A 12,462-nucleotide genomic window follows, 5' to 3' on the forward strand; every position below is an offset into this window, starting at 1 on the left:
AAAAAAGGGGAAATTTATGCAAGTAGAATGACAGATCGCATCCGATTTGTATACTAGCATTGCTCAACCTCTTAATTTTTTATATTTTTTTTTAATGGAAGAAACCACTCCTTATGTCATAAATCCTAAGAGGGCATTATGACTATGACTCATGTTGTTGATTGATCATGTGAAAAAACATTGTTTCATATGTTTGCCAAATAAAAAAAATGAGTTAATTTTATTTCTGTTGACGTTCGTTTTATTGTCTATTTTTATTCCTTCTATATTGTCTTCTATTGTCATCTGCCACTTCATTTGGTACACTTGCACAATTGAATTTTTCATTTCTGCCACGACTAGGATACTAATGTTCTTTTGATGCACGACAAAATTAAATGCATACATTCTTGACACGCCTATTGATTATGTTTGTAAAACCAGAATTTTTGATAAATGGTATTTTTACCGTAATCGGGCAAATCAGAAAACAGATGGATGTTAAAAGCTAAGAGCTATATAATTTTCACGGTTTCCGTTTTTTGCAAGTTGAATGACTTCCTCCCACTGGCGAACTTTTTAGTCCTTCCTCTGAAACACAGTTGCAACCACCATTGATCTCAATTGTTTGTGTCTTCTTTTGGTTGTTTGGCGCTAAAGGTGGAGGTAAAGTTGATACGCGGAGGTCCGTGCCGAGGCTCCGGGGTCATCTTTCCTCTTGGATGAAAGTAGCGGACCCTGAACCCTACTTACACGGAGCAGAGGGTAGCTGCACATCTGATCCCTCTTCCGCACTCAGGCCCGGCCTCGGGACCCAGCCACAAACATGGGAGCTGACCTGTTTTGACCTTTCTTCCACTATGGGCCGCTGGGACCCGCTCCAATCAGCTCTGGGACCTCCCTGTTAGCACAGTCTGCCCGTTCAGTGCATTCGATGGCAAGCGAAGCACACAAACACGCCCCCGCTCTGACTCATCGACTGTACACATAAATAAAGAGACGCACTCAGACGTTATGCGGGCATAACATACTGTCTCAATACGAATACAGTCTGTCACACTTGGGCATGTAGAGCATCGCTCTGTCTGCATCTCTCGCTCATCTTGTCTTTCTCATGTGGGATCGCTGCATTAAACTGGTGAAGATCTCCATCTTGTGGATGTCTTTTTGAGCCAGATGCAAAGTGGACAGCGTTCCTGGATTCTATTAGGTAATGGTCATCAACATTAACAGATTAAATTCTAATATAGCCCGGGGGGGACGGTGTATTGAATTTACTTGATTTTAGTGGTTGCACAAAATAAAAATCATCGAGATCGAGATACGCTTTTTAAGTAGAAAAAATTTTGCAACCGGATCCAGATGAATTTATTTCATGCAACCACTTTCAAATGGAGTAAATGGAGCCATTTTTTTCTTTCAGTACAGTAGAAATTTTGCATTGTGTGCAAATGTGGCAGTGTCCTATGCAGCAAGCAGGTAATGCAGTGGTGAGGAAAAAAAACAATTGCCCCAAAGTGGAAAATGTTTCTATGAAAACGATTTCAACTCTTGCCCTCTGTAAATTATATTTATATCAACAGCAATGTCAGTCAACAACCAATGTGATTCCTTCCAAAACCTGACCAATCTCATCATTCATTTTAGTCTGCTAGCGCTCGTAGGCGCAGCAAAGGAGATTTAAAAAAATGGCTCCGATTCTTTTTCTTGGTTTTGTAGCACTTGTTGGTTGGACAGATTTTGTGGGTCACAAACAAATTAAATTGCATATCCTCAAGCTGACTAGGTACTAGAAATTGTGTTTTATAGTTGTGCCAGAGCTACTCACATCTTCATACTGGTCATGTCTACGAGGGATCTTTTTCATGATATGTTTTGTTCACAACCCCGAACGCCTCGCAGGGTCAAAATGGTTGCAGTGTGACTTAATCATGAATATCAATTTATTTTTGGTTGGTTAGACCGTAGCTCCTCTTGGATTGGCTTTTCAGATGAAGGCACAGGTAAACCCCCACTGAGGAACAGCCTTCCTCTCGACATTGTGCTTCCTCCAGTCTTTTTTTTTTAATATGCAACCTCTGTGCCAGGAGAGCGCTCCAAAAAGGCTGCTCCTTGGAGAATGTCGCCAGAGTCTGCTCAAACTTGAGGTTGAGACATTTGCTACAGCAAGATTCTGCACAGATGTTAGCGTTCACAAAGTCATTGTGTCCTTTGGCTCTGTACCCAGGGGGGTTTCTTTTACAGGAGCTGGATGTCTTTTCAACGTAAAAATGACTTCATCTGCACTTTTCGATGTAACGGATGTTTGATGAAGGGCACCTGCTGCCTTCTCCGTTTTCTTTTAAGCAGCTGATGTCATTCTAATTGGTACAAAGATGCAGGATTCCCTCCAAGTAACCACATTTGCAGTTGCATTTAATGCAAAACGGCACGATGGTCTCTCAAATAACATTTGAATGATGAATTTTGATGCTACGCGATGCCTTAAACAAAAACCACTGCATGCATTCATAGGGGAGCACGAGCACAGTCCCACAACCGTGTTTGTGCTGCGCTTTCATGAAGAATGAGAATATTTTCCAAACAGAGATGCAATGACCTTAAGGCGGCTTGTCAGTCGCATTAGTCAACTGATTTGCAAACATGAGTCGAGACAAGGCTGCACGGGGGCCCAAAAAGAGATTAAAAGCCAACGCAAGGAGGAGGACACGCCGGAGCGGCCTAATGCATCGGTTACACAAAGATGTTCATATTTAATGCTCATCATTACGGCAGGGCCGAAGCATGGAAGACGCTTCTGTTATTTTCCCACACCCCTTGAGCCAAGTCCTTGTGACAGCCCTCCGCCGCATCCCGGCAAATTACCCGCATGAGCTGCGGCGAACAAAAACAGCCCAGTGCGGGGGAAGAGGGGCCCAGCCTCAGCTCTTCTCTTATGATGGAGAGACTTGTCACTTTGCATCAGCTCCGGACGCCCCGAGCACATCAGCTGCAAGTGAGGAGAACAAGACCACTCTGTGCGGAGAGGACGACACGAAGAGCGCGAAGGAGATAAGAGCACTGTAGAGCTATGAGCAGAGAAGAGAATTTTTACCTTTGGCCTCCTACATGCACTTTATTGGTCTTCTTTTCAATGAGAGTAAGAATTGGTTACAAATGTCAAATCATCTTTCCTCGTTGAAATGCCACAAATCCATTCCAGCTCCACAAAACAACACTAAGAATAGCACATTCAGTGATAATGTAAGTCAATACAATGTAAAGAATCAGTTTGTCTGTCATTATTAATTGTGATTGCAGATATACGGATGTACATGATTAAGACAGTTGGTCACAATTGCTCAGTAAGCGGCAGTAATTTTTGTTGCTTTTGCAAAGGATAAAGATTTTTACATTGTTTTCTTACATGTTTTGCTGCACCATTTGTTTAAGTGTCGCTTAATTCAAGGTTTGGAACAGTCCAACCTTGATTTTATTTGTCTGCCTATCTATGGCAATTCGTATTTTACGTTATCACAGTTATGTGGATGTTTGAAATGTGCAATGTTAGATTCGGTTTGTTTCATGTTTCGTTTAACAGCCAACTCTAAATGGGGTTACCAATAATCACCTTGAAAAAAATGTGGATGAATATTATTGATTAAAATTAAATTCCAATGGTCAATTGTTCACGTTCGCGCCGAGTAAGCGCCTTTGTGAGTCAATTTATGCAAGGTCATCATTATTTCAATATTTTTGTTTGGTGATGTTCCGTGGGATATTTCTCATGTGAAATGGGTTCATCGGATCAATAAAGTTTGAAAAACATTTGATTATAGAAAAATAATAGCTGGGATAGGCTCCAGCACGCCCCACGTGCCTTGTGAGGATAAGCGGGTCAGAAAATGAATGAATGGATGGATGAATGAATATAAATACATAAACTAAATATTTTTAATTCTTTTTTCACATAAAAGTGAAGAAGTGAAAAATTCATGGTGCAATAGAGAAAGCGGTATCTAGACGGCGCTGAATGTCATCCGCCGAAGAAGACACTTGCTGTCGAATTGGATACAAGCTAACTTCTCCGACCAGTTTCCGAGGTTCGTGATGAAATCCTTAAAAAGAGGTTAAAAAAAATAAACGCTGAGAGGGAGGTGGGGGGAGACGCCGACCTCTCAATGCTTTTATTTATATGCTTCGTTAACTATGAAACTAAGAAACAATAAGTCAATTGACTTTCCCGCAGAAGGAAATATAACTACAGTGCATATGTAATCTCAAAACAGGAGTCGTCGTCAACTCTCCGAATAGAATGAAGTTGAACCGAAACCACTGGGAAACCTTTAAACTAGTTACTCCAATCCATCTTGTCATCTTGTTTTGAACTGCAAATGAGGGCAACTATCTTGCCCCATGTTCCGTGCTCGTTGTAGAGATTCTTGAATGGAGTTTGGGCTCTCTCTGCTGGCTATTGCTAAAATTTGCAGGGCCTAAATTAAATATATATATATATACTGTGTGTGTGTGTGTGTGTATATATATATATATATATATATATATTTTTTTTTTTCTCACCTGTATAGGAAATTATAGCAGCCTTGTGGCCTCCTTCTCAAGGATGTTTCCTGGTGGCCAAGGAGACCTGAGAAAAATGGAGCCTCACTAAAATAAACCTGTCTGGCAAGATGCATGTCCACGCAGCCTAAATTGGCCTATTTTAAGAAATAACAATGGACAGCCTTTGAATAATATTCACTCGCAAAGTATGCTGAGGTCAAGGACAAAAAACGGTCCAGAAAAAACGCTAGCAAAAGACTTCTTAAGACTTATCGACTCTTTTAATTTTGTGCAGTATGTGACCAGCCCGACACACGAACAAGGACATATTTTAGACCTTGTCCTTGCTCATGGTATAACGGTGTCAAATCTGGAAGTCCTTGAAAATGGAATTTCTGATCACATGGCAGTTTTATTTGACGTAGTATTATCGCATGCTGCTGTGAAATCTGGCGCTCCTAGTTGTAAACGCCGAATTTTTAACCCTCGCACTGCTAGTCGTTTCTCTGATGCCTTTAATAACCTTTGCGTACCCTCGTCTAACACAGAGGAACTCACCTCTTGGTTCGACTCGTCATGCCGGGCCATCCTGGATTTGGTGGCTCCTTCAAAAATTGTGCTGCCAAAGCCTAAACCCGAGCCATGGTTTAACGACATTACCCGCGCAGTTAGGCAGGAGTGTCGCAAAGCTGAACGCAAGTGGAAAAGAGACAAATTGCATGTCTCTTCTCAAATTTGGAAAGACAGCTGGCGTATCTACCAGCTCACAGTAAAAGAGGCCAAAAGAAAATATCTGTCGGACCTTATTCTAGCCAACCGTCACAACCCTCGTGCACTATTTAAAACGATAGATTCTGTACTCAAACCCCCTCTGCCTACTTGCGCGGATTCTTCAGCCGAGATGTGCAACAGATTCCTTCAGTTCTTTATTGATAAGGTCTCTACAGCTAGGATTCCGGTCCCAAATACCACATCTGACCCCTCTGTCCATGTTCCATGTTCAGCTGTCCTAAATTCTTTTGATACTGTGTCCTTGGCGCTTTTGGAGGATGTAGTTCGCCAGACGAAGCCATCTGGCTCCCCTTGCGACTCTCTTCCCCCACGCTTCTTTCAGGAGGTTCTCCCGAGTGTTGGTGCATCGGTCTTGGATATCATCAACAGCAGCCTTTCTTCTGGTGTAGTTCCCCAACAGTTTAAACATGCTGTGGTCCAACCCTTGATCAAGAAACCTGGTCTTGATCCAGATGAGCTGTCAAGTTACAGACCCATTTCCAAACTGCCTTTCATTTCCAAAATTCTGGAAAAAGTGGTGCACATGCAGTTGAAATTTTTCTTGGATGAACATAACATCTTGGAGGTCTTCCAGTCAGGTTTCAAGACGATGCATAGCACGGAGTCAGCCCTGTTACGCGTTTCTAATGACATCCTCCTGGCAAATGACTCTGGAGACCACGTGTGTCTGGTTTTATTGGACTTAACTGCAGCATTTGATACAGTGGATCACAGTATTCTGCTGACTCGTTTGCAGCACTTGGTGGGCATTGGCGGGAGTGTTCTTGATTGGTTTAGGTCCTATCTAGCTGACAGGACCTTTTGTGTCCTATCTAGCTGACAGGACCTTTTGTGTCAGCCTTGGCTGCTCTGAATCACGCACTGCTCCCCTGTCATGTGGTGTTCCACAGGGCTCAATTCTGGGGCCTCTGCTGTTCTCGCTGTATCTGCTCCCATTGGGTTCCATCTTAAGGAAACATGGTATTCCTTTCCACTGCTATGCAGATGACTGCCAGATCTATGTCCCACTGAGCAAGAAAGACACCTTCTCATTAAGGCCACTCCTATCCTGTCTGGAAGAAATCAAAACCTGGATGGCACAAAATTTCTTGAAGTTCAACGAAAAGAAGACAGAGGTGATATTGTTTGGCCCCAGTGGACCTTGTACATTCCATCCTGTAGACTTGGGCCCCCTATCTCCTTATCTGAAATCAACGGTCTCAAACTTGGGACTTAAACTGGACAGTGATTTCAAACTCGATCGGCAAATTGGTGCCGTTGTTAAATCCAGCTTCTTTCACCTTAGACAGCTGGCCAAAATAAAACCTTTCCTCTCACATGAACACTTTGAGACAGTAATTCATGCCTTTGTCACATCCCGGCTCGATTACTGCAACGCCCTGTACTTTGGAGTCAGCCAGTCCTCCATCAAGCGCCTTCAGCTGGTACAGAATGCCGCTGCTCGCCTCTTGACTGGTACTCGTAAGAGGGAGCATATAACTCCTACTTTGGCATCCCTTCACTGGCTCCCCATTCATTTTAGAATTATTTTTAAGATCCTCCTCTTTGTTTTCAAATCTCTGAATAATCTCGCGCCACCTTACCTCTCTGAGCTCATACGCCCCTACGCCCCTGCCCGGCGCCTCAGGTCTGTGGACCAGTCTTTGCTAGACGTACCAAGAACTAAACTGAGGCTCAGAGGGGATCGAGCCTTTTCTGTTGCTGGTCCATCTCTCTGGAATGACCTCCCACTGAACATTCGGCAAGCCTCCTCGCTGCCCATCTTTAAATCCCTCCTCAAAACTCACTTGTATTCTTTGGCGTTTGACTCAGCATGACTTAGATTTGCTATTGGTTTTACTGCTTGGTGCTTTCTACCGCCTTATTACTTATTACTTATTACTGATTCGTCTTACTGTTTATTGTATATGTTAAATCGCTCCATGTACAGCACTTTGTATGCAGCGATGGCTGTTTGAAAGTGCTCTATAAATACTGTTGACTTGACTTGACTTGACTTGACAATAGGAAAGATGGAGAGCAAGCCGGCTTGAATGTGATGGAAAAGACCACCAGTTATGTTTTGGATTTATGCAAGTACAAGTAAAAAGTCTCAGGCCAAAATATTCAAATGTAATTTTTCAGGCTTCGGAAAAGCTCAAATGTTTGGCCGGTGAAGCAGGAAACACTGTTCATTATTCTATGATCATTCCCAATATGCAAAATACAAAGTACAACTGTAAACACTCACTTTGTGTTTAGCAGTAGCGCTGTATTTAAAATTTCGAATCCAGTCGATGCCATTTTGTTTTTTTAATTACATGATTTTACCGTTGTTACAAAATGTGCAATATTCACTTGAATGTGCTATTGTTGCCAATTTTTTGCCAATTGTCCCAAGCTATGATATGAGGTACGACTAGTTGGTAGTGGGTGCGAATTTAAGTAAAGTAAATTGTGTTTAGCAAGACCACAAAAATGTCTTCCAAAAGCCTGCTAACTTAATGTTCATCATAATTTCTAGATGAATAGCGGAATAGTGATTTCGATCCCACGCTTTCAAAAAATCAAAACCTCTGACCATCCGTTTGATGTGGCTCCAAATCTAAGTATGCTTGTCTGCTTGAATCATTGCTGTCTCGCCATAAAGCCTTGCACGCTATCCATATTCATGTGATTTTTGCCGGAAGGCATTGGTGTCTACTAAAAATAGCAGAGGGAGAGGGTCTTACTGTGTGTTTCCTAAACATGCATGAGTCCTTGTGTGCATGATTGGTTGTGCACGCGTGACTCGGTGAGGAGAACATCATTTTCAGGTGCTTGCAGTAATTAGACCGGACCGGAATAGAACAGAGATACGCGGTTCGTGCCTAATTTAGCTCCTTTAAAATGTCTCTGTGAGTCATCATGACGCAGCCATTAGATTTTAAGAACTGTGTTTCGAGTTTCTGGACAGAAATATGAACATTTGGATCGTTTGTTCATTTTGTTTCCTCAGGTTTGAAGAGAAACTGAGTTAAAGGAGGTACACCAGCAGATGGCAGCACAACCAAGCTTTATTTGCTTGCTTCCTTTCTGACTGGCCAGAATTTTGAAATTGGGCGTTTTTATAGCTTTTGTGGATTATAGATAAGCAGCAAAATTCACCCGTTTCCATCCATTTTGTCGACTGAAAATGAGATCACAGTTACTCTGACCTTGTGAACGTCACATACCGGAGTTCAATGATGTGTCTCTATGCAGTTCTGCATTTAGGTGGCAAAGGTGCAGGTCATTTCTTTCTCCCCTCCCACCCCCGTTTTCCTTTTTAAAGCATGTGAATCAGTGGTGGCGCCGGAGGCACTACCGGTACTCTCGATTATCCCAAAACCGGACATGGAAACTGTGACCATGAGGTCTGTGAGCCAGAGAAAAAAAGGCAGTGCGCGTGTAGCACCGGTGGAAGAGATAAGATAATATAAGAAATTTGATGCAAATTTCTCACAATGGAGAAATTCGCAATCTCCAGCAGCAAAATTTGGAGGGAAGAAAGTAGAAAAAATAGATACGTGGATAGATTGATAGATTAAACGTTGACATGTTCATCATAGAATACCATCAGCAAAGATTGAAGCGAATCTGACTTAAGGTCCATATTCATCGCGTCCAGCAAATGGCATGAGCCAGCATTAAAATTAAATCCCCCAGCACCTGCACACGAGGCCTGCTGCATGTAGGACATTACATTTAAAGGCAATTACGGAGACTGACGCATATCAGACATCATCTGATCAACCGGCCAAACCAGACAGGTGGAGCTCTGTGTTGCAGACGATCCCATCATATCATGACTAGTGGTTTTCGAAGTGTAGCTATCGCGATACTGTACCACTATCGCGAGAAAACGCTGTAGTTCTAGCCGTATACAGTAACAGGTCGCACGCGTCACTCCACACATAGACACACGCACGTCACAATGGCTTCAACTTCATTCAAGAGACGAGAGAGAGACGAAGTGTAGCTATCGCGATACTGTACCACTATCGCGAGAAAACGCGGTAGTTCTAGCCGTATACAGTTACAGGTAGCACGCGTCACTCCACACATAGACACACGCACGTCACAATGGCTTCAACTTCATTCAAGAGACGAGGGCTATCACCTGCGGATAAGAAGGACATACTCAGACGATACGATGCATTGCCGGATTCTCAGAAGGTACGCCCGCGGTTTCCAGGACTTCCCTCTTATCCAGCGCATTGAGAGGGAAGTCAACCGCAAAATTCCGGACTCCTGTTTCCAGACAAAAGTAACGAAATTTTTCTCGTGATTTGAGATGTTTGACTGAAGTTGATTAAAGTTGTTGTTTTGTTGTTTGATTAAAGATATGGACGTCCACAGTCGAAATATCTCTTCTAACTCGTCAGCAGGGGTTTTTCTGCGTGCATAACTTGGTCGTCGACGTGTCTGAAGGTGTACCTAATAAAGTGTCTCCGGTTAATAGAAACCCCGCTTAGTAGAACAGAAGCGCTTCGGCCCAATGGTGTTCTATTAAGCGGAGTGCACTGTATTTCAAATAGTCTATATAAATAAAGCTGTATTGTATTGTATTCCCTTTAGCGTAGCTCCATCTAGTGAATGCATAAAACAACCACAGCCACGATTGTAGCTTCTATTGTATGCACCTTATAATGCAGTGCACCCCATATATGTTACACTTACAGCACATTTGACAGTAAAGTTGTATACAATCCAATCCGATATGAAAACTGTTTTAAAATAGGCCATTCAGTGACGGTGCGCCTTATACGCCGAAGCGCCTTATAGTTCGGAAAATACGGGAATAGCTTTGTGTTCAACTAAATAGCAAATGTGTCTTGTAAATTGAATTGAGATTGTTAATTCAGTGTATTGTGGATACATTTTGTGGCATTTTTGCTTTGTGGCGTGCTGTGATATTTTTCTAATGTTCTTTGACATTCCTATGCCCTAGTTGTTGCTACGCCCTCTTGCAGTTGACGTATCAACATGCAAAACTGGTCCAAAGAATCACTGCATTCATGCAGGCATGGGTCAGTGTAAACATAAGAACACACACCCTTGTCAAGTACCATAACACGGACTTGTACCAACACCTGCAATGTCACATGGTGAGTAACACGAGTCCTGCTGACATCTCAGCTGTGTGGCCTTTTTAACTCGCTGCATGAGAGTAAGCTTTCCAGATGCTAGAGAGAAAAAAGGAACCTGTTCAAGTCATTCACCAAGTGTTTTGGATATGATAGCCTACTCTAAATTAAAAGGAAGTCATAAATTCACAATGCGCAGATACTGTTGTGATTTATTTGGAACAACACCGGTACTTATACATCACACGCGATTATGTCATCACTGTGTGGAACCTCAAAATTCAAACGCAGCCTGCATTTTACAAATACATGTATTTCAAATGTCATATCGCCATCATGTGTGATGTCACAGGACCAGTCAACATTTCTTGAGATTTTTTTTTTTGTGACACAGCTTTAAAAAAAAGGGTCGGAGGGGGGCAATCTTCAATATACACCGGAAGTGATGTGAGTAAGCAGACTGCCGTTGAAAGCACTTAGGCTCCAGTGGAGTGTGCAGCATTACATAAGTATTTCACTGGCACTGCCACGCCAGCCGGAGATGATGCGCTTTTGAGCTATGGGGTTGAGTGAGCATCATGCAGATGAAGAAACTGGAGAGATCAGAGATATTGTCACAAGGTAGGTAGACAACTCAGGCAACTGTTGAGAGGCCACAAGCTGAAGTGGGACTCTGAGAGACAGTTGACATTGGCCCATATCAGGGACAAAATAATGGCGCTGCTTTTAAAGCGCCCCCCCACCCCCAACACCACGACCACCACCCCTAAATTGTGGCAGTGAACATTATACCCCCCCCCCCCCCCCTCCTTAAAAAAAGGCAGTGTGCTTATTGCAGGCTGTGTTAATCCCATTATTAAATGAATTGGGACCTGTTGTGAGCACTGCCTTGTTAGAGAACACCAAGTTGTGGAAAAACTACTTGACCATTTGGATATGCGCATTCCAAAATTTCGTGAAAAACAACATGATATCAGCATTTCCATTTATGACATGCAGGTATGTCACATACACTCAATTAAAATAAGACTTGGATTCTCATATGCCCAAAATGTTTTCTATAAGACACCCGCAATGGAACAAACTTTCAGCATTTGGACATTTATGAGAGTTATTCATGCTTTGAAAGCAGACAGAACCTTCCTAATTGGATGGTTGACAGCTCTGAACTCGACATCTTGACAGCTTGGTAAAACGAGCGTCGTGCTGATTTGAAGGCGCACGCGAGGAATGTTTGATGGTTGAACTCAGCTTTATTTCCTGAAGCAAAGGACTTTGTGTCAAAGGCGTTGAAACGTTAGGTGTAATATACAACCACACGCGCATACACATCCTTGTTATCATCGTCTTCATCGCTCCGATTCTTTTTCCCCCGTGACGTGGTTCGATATGCGGAGCGCAACGGTGACCGTGCAGCTGGTCAGGACGGCCGTGTCGCGGTTACCCCCCCTCCCCCTCCCATTCATCCTCCCCCCTTATTACATGTTATGTCTTGTGACTTGTTGTAACTGTCAAATGCTTATTTATGTGCTAGGGTATTTTTTATCCTGGACTTAAATTATCCTCGGAAGAGGATACTTCGAGTGTGTCTTTTTTTTTCTTTTACCCTCTCCCTACCCAGCGTTTTCCTTTCTGAATTCTGATTGTAATTTCCCCAGTGCGGGACAAATAAAGGATATCTTAATCACACCGTGGTTACGTGGTTGTGTATCAGTCGCTTGGCCCGAACACACGACTGGCAAACAAAAGAGTCATCATCTTTGTTTGCCCACATCTGAACACCGTGGCCAGAGGACTTGGGATCCTGTCGTCACGTCTGTTACACTCGGTACAATTTCATATGGAAGGCTATTTTAGGTAGGACGCTCAGTTTCAACAAAGTCCTGAAACTGTGCTAAGAGTTTTTTAAATTATTTTTTTATTATTTTTATTTTTGTAAGCATAGTCACTGTACTTCTAATTTGACAATGAGTCTAAATCAGGGATGTCGAATTCCATTTTTGTCACGTTGTAGTTAGGGTTTCCTTTGTGGGGTTGTTTTAATTCTGAACCCCAAATTGCCTCA

Source organism: Hippocampus zosterae, chromosome 3 (genome assembly GCF_025434085.1).
Source record: "Hippocampus zosterae strain Florida chromosome 3, ASM2543408v3, whole genome shotgun sequence".
NCBI lineage: Eukaryota > Metazoa > Chordata > Actinopteri > Syngnathiformes > Syngnathidae > Hippocampus > Hippocampus zosterae.